General features: G+C 46.6%; 1 long non-coding RNA gene across 1 annotated transcript; it reads left to right on the top strand.

Annotated features, from left to right (window-relative positions):
• Positions 1-1,829: 1,829 nt before the first annotated feature.
• LOC109704059 lies at positions 1,830-7,068 on the top strand. The gene is made up of 2 exons (XR_002214151.1): positions 1,830-2,020; positions 6,511-7,068. It is a non-coding gene; the product is annotated as an uncharacterized LOC109704059 (long non-coding RNA).
• Positions 7,069-12,001: the final 4,933 nt, after the last annotated feature.

Here is a 12,001-nt window from a genome sequence, read left to right as displayed (position 1 = left end):
AACAAGAAACGGATATCAATCCAGATTGCATAAGGAAGTATCAAATAAATAATCTACTTTCTATTACAACCATTCAGTTAAATACATCTCAAGTCAGTTACATTTTTACTTCCAAATTACAATCTTATATATTACATCATTTATTTTACAAGTTTGATATATTTTCTTTTCTTGTCTTCTAGACCCCTAAGCTAGACTGCCTCAGGGTACTGCTACCTCGGTCTCTGTGGTGGGGCGCTATCTACTGAGCTACGCCCTCGCCTCGCGCCGCCGCGCAGCACACAAATGACCTGAAAACCCCAAAACAACGTGGGGTGAGAACCAACTCCATGGTTCCCAGTGGGTACGGCCACCCAAGGGAAAAGCTCGACCGATAGGTCTAAGTAGGCCCTGCAACATGTCAGTTCAACAATATACAATGCGGATATATTCAATTGAAATGCATGTCAGGCCTAACAATATACAATATGAAAATCATGCAACAACTAGTAGATCATTTGAATTCTACTTTTACTTGGCTACTTTAGCTCATAATTTTACTCCAAGGGTTCTATTACCTTAGGATCACAATGCTAACCACTAGCTTCTAAGGATTCTATTTACCTTAGCTCAAGCCTCTATCTCTAGCTCATAAGGGTTCCTCTACCCTATCATAGCTAACCACCCGACTCGGCGTTGAGTCAAGTCATCCGCGGATACCCGCGCGCCTGGCTAACTCAACAAGCCTACCGCTCTCCAGCCCCCTAGCGGCGAAGTCGATCGCAGCACGCTAAGACTCGCCTGCGAGTCGCATGACTGTCCATCTGTGGCGAGATCGCATTGCTCTACCAACAGCGTGGGACTCGAGACATGACATATTACCGTCTGGCGCGAACGGATCGCACCAGCACCCAAACAACGGTCATGTCAGACTCAGCGCACCTGGAGCACCAGCATCGTACTTACCACATGGCATCAGTCTGCTCTGGCGGCCTGTCCTCAATGGCTTAACCATCCTGGCGCGCGAAAACGTCCGGCAAACGCCACGGCAATGGCTAAGCCCCGGGGGGGGCGGTGATCTCCCACGTGGTTCACGCCCAACGTCTATCCACAGTAACAAGTCTCGGCGGCGAAGTCGTCGCAACACAGCGGATGTCCAGCATCGCCTAGCTTGTACTAAGGACATCAAAAGTCCTGGATTCCAGGAAAATCCACTTTCACACAGGTCTATGGTTCATATAACCATATACGAACTTCTAAAAGCATGAAAGCTCACGGTGTACAGGTTAAATGGTCCGGTGATGATTGCGGTGGAATGTAACCATGCGGCTGGATTTTAAACATATGAAGTGAAAATAATAAAAATAGTATGAGATACTATTTTATTGGGTTTAGAAAGTGAAATATTGATTGGGAAGATGTCTGAAAAATCGGAGCGAAAACAGAAGATTGAGTATATTTCTGTGAGAAACGGGGCAGATAAGAAAGGCAGAAAATGCAGGCAGGTGTCAAGAAATTATGAAATTGGCAGATATGTCAGAATTATTTTTATGAGGCTAGATTTAAAAGGTTTCATATTATTTCTGACACCACGTACAGAGAGAAATCGAATCGCGAAAGCTATCTGAAGAAAGATTGCAGTTCGGTATAGTTTTCGGTGACCAAACGGGGTCGAAACTGAAATATTAAAATTTCTTTGGACTTATTAAGTAAAACTGAGCATGTCTGTCAAATTTGAGCAAAAACGGACATCCAGAAGGGCTCCGGCAAAAAATAAACTGCCCGAAGTGAATAGTATATAGTTGAGGGGCAAAATGGTAAAATGGGATTAAATCCCTTCTTCTCCTCCCTCAAGCTGCGTACACAACCCGCAAGCATACACACACACGCAGCATACACACACGCATGTAATGGAAAGGAGAAAGCTCTCTTTCTCTCTCTAGATTTCTCACAAAATTAAGGGAATTGGTGGAGAAGTAAGTTTGGAAGTCGATTTTCATCTTCATCATCGTCTTCCTCTCTATTAGAGCTAATTTGAGAGGTAAGCTTCAAATCCCTTTAATGGTAGAATTGTAGAGCTTCAATTATATGCTCTAGAAATGGTTTATTTAGAATCCTATGATGCTAAATAGGTGATTGTTGCTTAAGTTATGGATCAATTTAGTGAATTTTGCAATACTTGAAACCTAGGGCTCCAACATGCAAATTTTGCTAGGAGATGGGTTTGATCTAAATTAACCCTCCATAAACCTAATTGTTAGGTAAACAAACGCGTTNGTCATAACCTCTAAGACGGATTTTAGAGGTAGACTCAAGGTATTGTTTATTCTCGACCGAGTGTGTTCATGTTGGGCGCGCACAACATGAAGCCGAGTGACGAGAATAGACGTCCTTGTTTGACTTTCGCCTGATTGGCTTTTGAGCCGGTGTTAGTGGTCTCGTGTTCGACCCAGAGGGTCGAGAGCTAATCGAGTTGTTCTGTTTCAGGAAGCGATGGCACCGCGTAGGCGATCTTCATGTAGATCGGCGCGGGATGGGACGACTGTCGTTCCTCAGCAATCCGAGGCGAGCGGAGATTTAGGACTTCGCGAGAAATTGGCCACTACTATGTGAGTGGCGGGGTGACGAGCCGAATTAGTGCGGCATCAGCAGGAAGTTGCCGTATGCCAGGAGGAGCGAGTGAGAAGACTCCAGGAAACGATAGATCAGCTGCGGGCTATACCAGCTGCCGTTCGTCGAGCACGACCGGGAGTTGTGACGAAAGTATTTCCGTCGGGGTCGAGCAGTCCGACTTCTAGCACCTTAGAAGCGAAGGCGGTGAAGGACCAAGCTTCGGCGGCCCTCATGACCTTTAAGCGATTTGATCCGTCTGCCTTCGATGGAGAGGATACGGATCCGTTGATCGTGGAGTTGTGGATCGACTCCATGGAGACTCCCTTTGGGAATTTGTGCACTATAGAGTGCGACGGGGTACACCTAGCCGTGCGTTGCTTGTAAACAGTCGGCGAAGGTGTGGTGGAAGGCGTTGAGCGGAATCGATCGCCTAGTCTCCCTACTATGGCTTGGGAAGAGTTTTGGGGAATGCTATTCTCTGCTTATTTCCCCGACAGCGAGAAAAGGAAGCTTCAGGAGAGGTTCCGGAAGCTGCGACAAGGAGACCGTTCGGTTAGGCAATACGAGCGGGAATTCTCCCGTATCGTGTATTGTATCCCGAACATGGTACGGGATGACAAGGGTAAGGATAACTGCTTTGTGTGAGGACTTCGGCCGGATCTTTACAAGGTCGTGCACAATTTTATGTTGCAATCTTTTGTCGAAGTCTTGGATCGGGCCTTGTGGGTAGAACAGGGCAATGCTTCTTTGCGAGAGGAGCGCGAGGCGTGCTACAAAGAAAAAGGGAAAGGACGGCCAGGGAGTGGATCCGGTGGTCGGTCTAGTTTCCAACAGACCTCGATGGGTTCGCGCTCTCGATCCCAAGCTCCGGGGACATACCACATTCGGTCCTCGACGAGATGTGTTATTTGTGGGCGGCCTTCATTTCCACAATAGTGTGGGCAGCGTGAGGGCAAGTACTTCAAGTGTGGACTGCCGGGTCATTTGCGGGACGAGTGTCTGCAAGGTGACGGTCGGGCCTTGATGCTGGCGACGGCCAATTCTTCTCTGGGACAGCTTGCAGGTGTGCCACCTGCGGCATGGTCGGGAGAGCAGCCGTTGAGGACGACGCAACCGGAGGGTTCGCGGAGAGTGCCAAGTGGCCATGAATAAGCGACTCGAGTTGCGGTGCCTGCCGTTGCCGACGACGTCGTGGCAGGTATGAGTTAATTGAGCAAGCATATACTTTTGCATGATCTCAAGTTGATGCATAGCATGCATTTATCGTATGGTCAGTTGCTACTATTTATACATTGCATAGTAGGGACCATGGGGACGGGTAGAGGTAGATACCCGAGCATGCTTATGCGGTGAGAATGTGACGCCTGCTGGAGCAGGTAGAGAACCAAGTGGTGCTAGCAAATCGCTAGCAATGGTCCGTGGACGAGAAATAAAACTCGTAGTGAACACGAAATGGTGAAACGACTCTCAAGGCAATGAGTATCGAATTGCGAGAGTTGCGCCGTGACGTTGCGAATACCCGAATAGCCTGAGCATATTGGATGTTGTTTCGATAGATCGAACAGTGAAAGTGGAATCACTGTGGAGAGAGTAGTCGTGTAGCGGCCGAATACGGGCACGTTGGCTTAGTAGTACCTCAAGTTGAGGTCGGCGAGTCATGCTCGTGTAGTCGGTATGCATAGGCAAGGTTGCCTCATGCTTGACCTAGTTGGAACGCTGTAGATGCGTAGAGAGCTCGAGTATAGTTGCGTGTAAAGTGCGGTTTCAATTCAGCCGGTTGAGTGAATTGGCAGTAGCACTTTAGCAGGGCTAAATGTGAAACGGGCCATGGATCACTCGTGGGGCTGGTGGCTCGCACTAGGTGCTTAGGAGCCGATAGAGTGTGTAGCTCTGTAGAGCATGTCGTGTAGGACGACGACGACAGGTATCGCTTGAGGACGATCCGTGCCTGGACCATTTGTGGACTGTGGAGCCTGGACCCATTGGGCAGGCGCAGTCAGCTGTGAGAGACAGCGGCCCGATACCTACTGGTAGGGCAGAGTGTTGGTCAGGACGGTAGTTCGAACTTGGACCCGAGTACGCGGAGTGCCGTGTGTTGGATCATGAGATCAAGGATACACAGGGTGTGTAGTGACCCAACCCAAGGACTTGACGTGGTTTGGGGTCTTGGTTACTCCTGTTTGGAGTGTGTGCGAATTCCCAAGTGAGAATTTCGCCTAGTGCTGATTGGATCTACGTTGTGAGCGAGCGACGCTACGCGTAGTTGAGCCGAGTTTAGGCGGTAGGCCTACGTAAGATTGGTGACCTCTGGTTCACCTATGGATTTGAGGAAAGTGATTGAGCGGATAGCCTTAGCGATGCGTTTGGCTTAGATTCACGAACGGAGGGTTCGTGTGAGTTCTTTGTAAAGGCGAATTGGTGTTGGTCGTGGCTTATAATATCAAAGGATGAAGTGCTCTTATAAGACATTGAGCTAATGGAAGCCACGTGAGAATTGGAGTTGATGCTCTTTTGAGGGTTGAGGTGCAAGATGTGCCGGAGTGGGCTATCCTGCGATGGATCAAGGATTCGGTTGGGCTTGGAGTACTCGCGATTGGTCGATGCACCAACGATATTGCTTCTAAGCAATGCTGGTGATCGAATCGGAGTGGATTTCCCGGTTTGGTGCGAAGCGCAAGGAAAAACTCTTGGTGTGCTGGTAATGCACTTTTGGAGTTACGCTTAGCAAATGTGAGTGAATCAGGTCTCACATCCTCCGAGGTGGGCCTTTGGACAGTTCCAATGAGCATAAGGCCACTCTGAGGTGGAAAAGTGCATTGTACGCCTTGATACTCGATAAATTGAGCTGGGGTGCAAATTGGCGTTGGATTTATTTGAGTTTCGAGGACGAAACTCTTATTAAGGAGGGGAGAATGTAACATACCGAACTTCTAAAAGCATGAAGTCACGGTGTACAGTTAAATGGTTCCGGTGAGGTTGCGGTGGAATGTAACATACCGGATTTTAAATATGAAGTGAAAATAAATAAAAATAGTATGAGATACTATTTTATTGGGTTTAGAGAAGTGAAATATTGATTGGGAAAGACCTGTGCTGAAATCGGAGCGAAAACAGAAGATTGAGAATTTTCTGTGAGAAACGGGGCAGATAAATTAGCAGAAAATGCACAGTGTCAGAAAATTATGAAAATTGGCAGATATGTCAGAATTATTTTTATGAGGCCAGATTTAAAGTTTCATATTATTCTGACACCCGTAGAGAGAGAAATCGAATCCGAAAGCTATCTGAGAAAGGTTGCAGTTCGGTACAGTTTTCGGTGACCAAACGGGGTCGAAACTGAAATATTAAAATTTCTTTGAACTTATTAAGTAAAACCGAGCATGTCTGTCAAATTTGAGCAAAAACGGACATCCAGAAGGACGCCGGCGAAAAATAAACTGCCCGAAGTGAATAGTGTATAGTTGAGGGGCAAAATGGTAAAATGGGATTAAATCCCTTCTTCTCCTCCCTCAAGCTGCGTACACAACCCGCAAGCAGACACACACACACATCCACACACGCATGGATAGGAGAAGAGAACCCTCTCTTTCTCTCTCTAGATTTCTCCCAAAAAAAGAGAGAAATTGGTGGAGAAGTAAGCTTAAAGATGGATTTTCATCTTCATCATCAACTTCCTCTCCATTGGAGCTATTTTGAGAGGTGAGCTTCAAACCCTTTAATGGTAGAACTCTAAGGATTGATCCTTATGCTCTAAAAATGGTTATAATGGAATCCTAGCATGCTAAATAGAAGATAAATGCTAGAATTTAGGATCAATTTAGTGAATTCGTGTAATACTTGAAACCTAGGGTTCAAAATGCAATTTTTAAAAATATGAGGGTTTGATCTAATTTGACCCTATGTAAACCTAATTGCTAGGTAAACGAATGCGCTGGCGAAGTCGGTTCGGCGATTCGTCGAGCCGTTGCGAAGTTATTAAAGAAACGGACGTTAGGCTTCGTTTCCGCCTGGAGGGCCGAGGCGACGTCGTAAAATCCTGGAAACGGATTTGAAGCACCGTAACAGCAAAACGAAGACCCTTTTTGCCCGAGGTTGCAAAGCGATGCGCGGTTGGTGCGCAACTACAAGTTCGGACGGAACCTGGCACCGGGTGCCGCGGGAGGCCGATTGCAAGTGTCGACAAGCAATCGGAACGCGAATCGAGGTGGGTTGTGCTTACCGAAGCGACTAGGTCGCCTTTATGTCTAAGAAAATATGATTTCTTATGATGCATATAGAAAGCATGTTATGGTAATGCTAGTAATTGCATGATTACATGATGAGCATTATGGCATAATGGATATATGCATATTAGCATGTGAGGAAAGTGTGAGATGAATACATGATGAGCATAATGTAGAAATGCATGTTAACATTATGAAATGCTGGATGAGAGATTCATATAGAAATGAATGATAATGAATGCAAGCTGATAAATGCATGTTGATAAATGCTAAGTAAGTGCATATAAGCATGTCATGATGAAATGCTAGATGAATAGATGCATGTAACTAATGCTAAGAGAATGCATTTGGGCATAATGGATAGAGGCATGTCGATGAATGCAAGTAGATAATGCATGTTATAGAAATGCTAGCTAAGCTGCATGATTACATGACGAGCATAATGTAGATAATGCATGTTATAGAAATGCTAACTAAGTGCATGATTACATGATGAGCATTGTGAGGATATGCTTGATTCAGATGAGTCAAACATAGGTTGAACAGAAATGACATGAACCTAGTGTTAGAGAACATAGGTCGGGTCTGAACGACAGTGAACCTAAAGTCATGAACATAGGTTGAACGTGAATGACAGGGAACCTAGTGTCGTGAACCTAGGAAAGATCGAGTAGCATCTAACCTAGTGTCAAAGAACATAGGTTGGACATCAAGTGGCATTAAACCTAGTGTCTTGAACATAGGTTGAATAAGTATAGTGTGAACCTAGTGTCATGTATGTTAGGACACTTATGGTATTTGAGCATATTTATATTTGTAGTCATGCATTATAGGGTGTTTGGCATTGTGCGAGTGAAAATGTGAATTACTATCAACAGTAAGAACTTGTGAACCTTAGAATGTGGACATAGAACCCTATGAATGCATGGACTATAACAATAGTGAACTTGGTGACATTCTAACTAGAGATTTGGTTAGCATCGAGCATAAAGAGCTAGTTAGAGTTCAATTGTGGCATGGCCAGTTATTGAATCCTCTAAAGGAGGATTGGATCTTACTCACATAGTCTGTTTTTAGCTTGGTGGAGGTCGCTCCCCCCAGGCAGTGAGCTCCGGAGTTGTCACACGATGGGCTAACGTACTTGCCCTTGGACTAACGTACTTGTCCAGCAGACGGTCCCTAGGGTGGTTCGAGTCCCCCGTTATTAAGGGATTTTGGATTGTGAGTTATTGGGGTTAACAAGTGTTAACAGGTAAGATTGGGTAAAAGCCAAAGTGATTGGGAAAGAGCATGCATTGTGAGCTATAGATCGGGTATCCCTGTCGAGTGGATTTTGGGGCTGAGGTGTATGTGAGACGTCCATTACCTCGAGTCTGGATGTATGCGGTATTCCGCAGATGATTGACTCAAGACCGAGTTGGATGGATAGCTTTGTTAAAGTAATAGAACCTTAAAGCTAGTGGCAAAGGCAAGAACTAAGGTAGTAGAGACCTTAGAAACAAGTTGAGCTTGGTAATGGAACTAAGGTAAGTGGAAACCTTAGGGGTAAAGGACTTGAGCTGAGATTAGCCAGTGGAATGTAGTGTCAATGGACCTACTAGTGAATAGTGGCATAGAAATGCATGATATCCATATTGCATATCGTGAGGCAATGCAAGGTTTCATTAGTTGCATAATTTAGATATATATATATCTGTCTGTTTATTGAACTAACCTGCAGGTTGCCTCTCTTTGACCTATTGGTCGAGCTTTTCCCTTGGGTGGCCCGTCCCACTGGGAACCATGGAGTTGGTTCTCCACCCACGTTGTTTTGGGGTGTTACAGGTTCGCACGTGAGCGGCGCGGCGGCGCGAGGCAAGGGCGTAGCTTCGTAGATAGCGCCCTACCAGAGACCAGAGTTAGCAGTACCCCGTCGACAAAGCTTAGGGGTATGGGGTGTTATTAATGAAAAAAAAACACAATGTATCAACGTGTAAATAAATTTTGAATAACTTAGATTGCATTTGGATGAAAAAGAATGTAAAAGAACTGTGATGTAAAAAGTATGAATGTGAATTTTGTAATAATATAGGATGTGTTTATTTGTTTGATACCTTCCATTATGCAATCTTGATTGATATCAGTTCCTGGTTGAAACTTCGTATTGTATGGATTGCGTTGCCTTGAATGTACAGGGGAGACTCTGTCCGCAGTACAGGGGAAACCCTTCCGTTCGGCGGTCTGTCGGCGTGCCCGAAACCGACCAAATAGGCGGGCTCGGGGCGTGACACTTACCTTCAAGCTTCACCACCTCCACCCAATTCATTGTTTCATCTCTAAAAGAAGAAAAAGATAGCTCCGAATACTCTAAAGGCTCTATAAAAACCATTTTTAGCTTAACCCAAATCCTAGTTTGGATTCTACCATGAATAGGGTTCAAGCTTACCTCTAACCTTGCTCTTATGTTGCTCCAAAGAGAAAGAAGAGGAGGTATCTTCACTTCTTAGCTTCTTCTTCACCTTCTTTCTCCTTTTCTTCTTCTTCTTTTTCTTGTCTTCTTCTTCTCCTTCTTGTCTTCTAGAGAGAGAAAGAGAGGAGAGTGTGTGAGAGGGAGAGAATGAGAGGAAAAAGCCCTCATAGCCCTCTACATAACCCTTGGGTTGCATAAATGCAAGTAAGCCCCTCAACTTTCACTTTATTGAACTGCCCAAACTGGGTGTTCGGGGACCGGTCTCCCCAACTTGGGACCAGTCCCATAGAGCTCTCCCGCAGCTCAACAGAGCTTTCGCGCGGGGCAACTGGTCTCTCCCAGAGGGACCAGTCTCTCGGGGACCGGTCTCTCCCCGCAGGAACCGGTTCCCGAGAGCTGGTTTTCTGGGACTTAGCCGATTTTCGGCCTTTCTCATTTCTCACGCGTTCGGGGACCGGTCTCTCCCACCAGGGACCGATCCCCGAGAGCTCAAAAACTACAGTTTGCAGATTTTTGATTCTTTAGTTCTCGAAAACCTCCCACAATGCACTTTTGATCATATTAACACCTTCGGACTTTCCGAAGTGTTCCATCCTCACACTTTGGTCAATTTGACTAAAGTTCGATATTTATTTTTCGAATTTTCGGTATATTACAACAAATGATGCACCGTCATGCTCCACGGCCCTTTTGCTGAGTCCGCGGATACTTCGGGGGCTTCTTGGAACTTGCCTGTCCCCCCGAACCGCCGCCGCCTTGGCGTTTCTTGCCCTTGTCCTTTGACTCGGCTAGCAGCTCGCGCTTCTCCTGAACATGGGCGTCACCGTGCTCCGCCCAGAGTGCTCGGTCGAAGACCTCCGCGAAGGTCGTGAGCTTAAGTATCTACACGGCCTTGTAGATTCCCGACCGAAGTCCTCGTAAGAACCAGTCGGCCCGGTCCCGGTCATCTCGTACTATATCCGGGACACAGTCAATGATGTGGGAGAACTCCTGCTCATACTTGCGGAACTTCTCCTGGAGCTTCCGCTTCAATGTGTACGGAAAGTAATTGGCGAACATCGCCCTCTTGAACTCCTCCCACAACATCGGTGGAAGATCAGAAGGCCGATCTCGCTTCACGCGCTTCCACCACACCTTTGCCGCCTTCTCTAAGCAGTAGGCGGCAAGATACACCTTATCCCTCTCCAAGGTACGCAAGTCCTCGAAGAGCATTTCCATCAAGTCAACCCACGACTCGACCATTGCCGGCTCTACCTTCTCGCCCTCGAAGATGGGCGAATGAAACTTGTTAAACTTGATAAGAGCCGCCAACGCGCGCTCTCCTTTCGCGTCTTCGGCCGTCACATCGGGTGTCGCCGTTCCCGATGCCGCCTGAGGAACGATTGCCGGTGGTGGACGTGCCGTCACCGAAACCGCCGCTATGCCCTCACCCTCTACCGTTTCGAGTACACGAGTCGAGGGTGCGGGCGGGCCACCACCTTCAGTCACCGTTGCGGCCTCTGCCGTAGCCTGCCGCTCCAAAAGCTCCTGAAGACGCTCAAATCGGCTCTCCTAGCGCTGCACCACACCAACCAATGCGGTCACTTGCGCCTGCAACCGATCTATCTCGCTTGATCCAGCCTGTTCGGGCACTTCAGGAGTCGGTGCCGGGGCAGATCTACGTATGTAGCATCTTGGAGACATTAGTGCCTGAAAGGCAAATACTTGGTCAGTCATCTTAACCAATTACCTCATCGAAATTACGACACATGACGACTCAACAACAAAATCGGGCGGAAGCACACAAGTGTACTCATTCTAGACTCTTGGTATCATGTCGTCGGCCATTGACATAACCACCTCAAATCAAGAACTGATACCACTTGAATCCATCTCTAGCACCTACTAGAGATACATCACCAACTTCGACCCAATCGAATTAACTTCCGCCACCGGTATAGGTTCACGTTCCACTCACGCACCTACAGCCTTAGGGTTTACCAACCTAGGTTCTCCTAGGTTATCCTAGACTTTCTCTCTTTACTTGCTCTTATTGCTCTGATAACACGCTCTGTCACGCCCCTGCCCCGACACCCCTACTACTTTGGCATGGTTCGGGCGCGGCGAACGGACGCCGAACGGATAGCACCTCCCCTGTCCGTCCAAGGCTCAACAACAGATCGAGTACAAGAATTTACCTAGGATTTTAAATTCTATAAGTACACAATCAACGGGGCACAAACAGTACATAATTCACGTTCTTTTACATTTATATTTTTCCTCAAAATGAATACATTTCATCTCAAAGTACATAGCTCTCCAAATCCTCACCTACATGAATCTCTCTCAAATACATAGGTGTGCTAATGCAAAAGGAAAGCTACTACTCTACCAATAGTCCTCACTGGTCAGGCGCGATGCCCTTGCCGCGGTCCTCGCCCGGCAAACCTGTACCTAGCCCTGGAAATAGAGTGGGGTGAGAACTATCTTCCATAGTTCCCAGTGGGCTCGGCTGCCGACTCCGCCGATCTCCCCACTAGGTCCAAGTGGGCACAAGTAACAACGAAATAGATAGATAGATATATATCAAAGCTGTAAAGACATAATAGGAAAACTATGCTACTATGCCCATAATCATGTGTAATGAATGCATGCATCATATAGTAGAAGGTTACTATCATGCTAACAGATTCAAGCCATGTTCGATAAGCAATGTTCAATGTCATTATTAACTTTTCATTTACCCAATCTGTGGCGA

The sequence above is a fragment of the Ananas comosus genome, unplaced genomic scaffold (genome assembly GCF_001540865.1).
Source record: "Ananas comosus cultivar F153 unplaced genomic scaffold, ASM154086v1, whole genome shotgun sequence".
Taxonomy (NCBI): domain Eukaryota; kingdom Viridiplantae; phylum Streptophyta; class Magnoliopsida; order Poales; family Bromeliaceae; genus Ananas; species Ananas comosus.
Note: the sequence above shows the minus strand (reverse complement) of the source record. Positions and strands in the feature narration are given on the sequence as shown.